Genomic DNA, 3,664 nt, shown 5'->3' with positions numbered 1-3,664 from the left:
GAGGCGGCTGCACCCGCCCTGCCCACGCCCTCAGCCATGTGTGCACATTTAACAGAGCTGCAAACTTTCCATTTGGTGGTGGTGTTTTTGTTGTTTTTGGTCATTTCAAATAATCGAATCTGCAAGTTTCCTGGAGCCTGCCTGGGCTACCTCGGTGTCGCTGAAGCCCATGGCCCGGTGTTTCCTTCTGTAACTACACCATCGGCCGCTGAGTCACAGCCCCTTCTCGGCATCTGGATTATTTCCAGTTCTTCACGATTATAAATAGCAGCACATGAACATCTTTGCACAAATTACATTTTTTTGAGTTATTTCCTCAGGGTATAGACCCAAAACTGGTAACACTGGGCCAAAGGCCTGAGAAGTTCCATGGGCTTCTCACCCACTGCCGGAACGTTCCCCAGGCCGACAGTGGTGCCCTTGAAGACTGAACACGTCTAACAGTTCCCCCACACTGTACGGTAACTTCTTCTCTTCTTATTGTTCCACAGTCTTCCGTGGGCGCGGGGGGATAACTGCAAACTTTCAAAATAAGACAAAAATGAAGACGGAAAGCACTCCGCGCAGCCGGAGGTGAACTCTCGCGCTGACGCGATCGTGACGTCGGCCGACGAGCAGCTGAGGCTGACACAGGCTGGGGGGAGCCTGCAGCCCGCAGGGGCAAGCGATCAGGAAAAGTCCCCTGAGGAGGGTGGGCAGAGAGGTGAAAATGCAGAAGACTTCCTCCCCGTGTCTGCAGCACCAGCGGCTCCAGTGCCCTGGCGCCACCGCCAGGTGAGAACCGCGCAGGTGCACACTCTCACCCGGGGAGGGCCTTCCGTGCTTGCTGGTCTGCGCTAACTGAAAAAAAGTGAGAAGGCGTAAAGGCAGGAGTGGGGGTTGTGGCGCGGGGGTACCTACCTCCCACCTGGGAGTGTCAGTCACCCCGCCCTGCCACCTCTGCCCCGAGTTTCAGTCTGGTTCAGGCATTTGGGGAGTGAACCAGCTGACAGAAGGTCTCTCCATCTCCCTGTCTCTCTGCTGCTCTTTCTTTCTTTCTTTCTTTTTTTTTTTTTTTCTTTTTTGACAGGCAGAGTGGACCTTGAGAGAGAGAGACAGAGAGAAAGGTCTTCCTTTTGCAGTTGGTTCACCCTCCAATGGCTGCCGCGGCTGGCGCATCGCGCTGATTTGAAGCCAGGAGCCAGGTACTTCTCCTGGTCTCCCATGGGGTGCAGGGCCCAAGCACTTGGGCCGTCCTCCACTGCACTCCCTGGCCACAGCAGAGAGCTGGCCTGGAAGAGGGGCAACCGGGACAGAATCCGGCACCCCGACCGGGACTAGAACCTGGTGTGCCGCCACTGCAGGCGGAGGATTAGCCTATTGAGCTGCGGTGCCACCCTATGCCTTTCAAATAGATAAATTTTAAAAGAAAGAATGAGGGGCCGGTGCAGTGGCTCATTTGGTTAATCCTCCGCCTGCGGCACCGACATCCCATATGGGCGCCGGGTTCTAGTCCCGGCTGCTCCTCTTCCAGTCCAGCTCTCTGCTGTGGCCCAGGAAGACAGTGGAGGATGGCCCAGGTCCTTGGGCCCTGCACCCATATGGGATTCCAGGAGGAAGCACCTGGCTCCTGGCTTCGGATCGCGCAGCGCCAGCTGTTGCAGCCATCTAGGGAGTGAACCAACAGAAGGAAGACCTTTCTGTCTCTCTCTCTCTCTCTCTCTCTCTGTCTCTCTCTCTCTCACTGTCTGTAATTTACCTGTCAAATAAATAAAAATAATAGAATGAGATACTGATATATATTATGATAAAGATGATCCTTAAGAATACGATGCTACATGAAAGAAACCAGCACAAGAGATCACTTATTGTATAATTCCATTTGTAGGGACTGTCCAGAATTGGCACATCCCGAGAGACGGAGATCAGTGTCTGCCTGGTGGGGATCTGGAGGAACAAGGAATGCGTGCTGAGGGTACAGGGTTTCTTTTTGGTGAGCAAAATGTTCAAAAATTGTGGTCATTGTACAGCGTGGTAAATATGCTAAAAGTCAATGAATTCTACATTTTTTAAAGATTTATTTTATTTATTTGACAGGCAGAGTTACAGAGAGAGGTAGAGACACAGAGAGAAAGGTCTTCCATCCGCTGGTTCACGCCCCAGATGGCCGCAATGGCTGCAGCTGCGCCGCTCCGAAGCCAGGAGCCAGGAGCTTCTCCCAGGTCTCCCACGCTGGTGCAGGGGAACAAGGACTTGAGCCATCTTCTATCGCTTTCCCAGGCCATGGCAGAGAGCTGATCGGAAGAGGAGCAGCCGGGACTAGAACCAGCGCCTATATGGAATGGTGGCGCTTCAGGCCAGGGCATAACCTGCTGAACCACAGCGCTGGCCCCAAATTTTACATTTTAATTACATTATTTTAAAAAAGATTTATTTATTTACTTGAGAGGCATAGTTATAGACAGACAGGGAGTTACAGAGAGAGAAGTCTTCCAGCTGCTGGTTCACTCCTCAAATGGCTGCAATGGCCAGAGCTGAGACGATCTGAAGCCAGGAGCCAGGAGCTTCTTCCAGGTCTCCCATGTGGGTGCAGGGGCCCAAGCACTTGGGCCATCTTCCACTGCTATCCCAGGACATAGTAGAGAGCTGGATGGGAAGTGGAGCAGCCGGGACTTGAACTCGTGCCCATGTCGGATGGTGGCACTGCAGGTGGTGGCTTTATGCACGACACAACAGCACCAGCTCCCTCTGGCCTCTCCTTGTCAGTGGAAGGAGCAGGACAGACATCACTGCTCTGGTCTGGAGGGCGTGTCCCCTAGAGCTCTGTGTGTTGGGAGCCTGGAGCCTGGTCCTCAGGGTGGGTGTGTTGGAGCTGGGCAGGTCTGAGGCCCCCAGGTCATCGAAGAGGTTGCTGCAGCTTTAGTGGTTCCCCGAGGCAGCTCTCGCGAGAGTGAGCTGTCAGAAAAGCCAGAGCCTGACCCCGGACCCCTCGTCGGCTTCCTGCCTGGTGCCGCGCGCTCCCCCTCTCGCACAGGTTCCTGCCATCCACCAGCCGAGCTGGTGCCGGTGCCAGGCCCTTCGATTTCCAGAGCTGTGAGCTAAATAAACCTCTTGTCTTTGTAAAGCTATCAGCCCCAGGCACTTGTTTACAGTAATGGACAACTGGCTGGAGACCATCACATTCCTGAGGGACAGACCCCTGGTATCCTGGCCCGCGGAAGCTAACACCAAGGAGCGTGGAAGACATGCAGAAGGCGGAACCCGTACGCCTCCATCGTGGTGGCTTCAGGAAGCTGGGGTCGAGTCTGGGGGAAGGCGAAGAAGCTTCAGAGAGGGGATGAGGCAGGAGGAGGCCCGGGCTGGCTCCCACCTCCAAGAGCCCCCAAGAGATTTTCCTGTTTAGCGGTGGGCCAAGCAGGCAGTGGCTACAAGCACTATGTCACAGCGCTGGTCTCGTGATTTTTTTTTAAATTTAATTTCATTTTATTTGAAATGCAAATAGGCACAGAGAGATCTTCCATCTTCTGATTCACTTCCCGAATGCCCACAACAACCAGGGGCTGAAACCAAGAAAACCAGAATTCCGTCCGGGTCTCCCATGGCGGTAGCAGAGACCCAAGGACCTGAGCCACCCTCCACTGCCTCCCGGGACGCACATCAGCAGGAAGCTGGATCAGGAGCAGAG

The 3,664-nt window shown here is 54.2% G+C and overlaps 1 long non-coding RNA gene across 1 annotated transcript; it reads left to right on the top strand.

Annotated features, from left to right (window-relative positions):
• Positions 1–637: 637 nt before the first annotated feature.
• LOC149121124 (uncharacterized) lies at positions 638–3,103 on the top strand. Its single transcript, XR_016224003.1, has 3 exons — positions 638–774; positions 1,868–1,972; positions 2,077–3,103. It is a non-coding gene; the product is annotated as an uncharacterized LOC149121124 (long non-coding RNA).
• The last annotated feature ends 561 nt before the right edge of the window (positions 3,104–3,664 follow it).

Source organism: Oryctolagus cuniculus, chromosome 17 (genome assembly GCF_051225735.1).
Source record: "Oryctolagus cuniculus isolate XC-2025 breed Fujian yellow rabbit chromosome 17, ASM5122573v1, whole genome shotgun sequence".
Classification (NCBI taxonomy): domain Eukaryota; kingdom Metazoa; phylum Chordata; class Mammalia; order Lagomorpha; family Leporidae; genus Oryctolagus; species Oryctolagus cuniculus.
The sequence above is the reverse complement of the archived record's forward strand: the minus strand, read 5'-3'. Positions and strand labels throughout refer to the sequence as shown.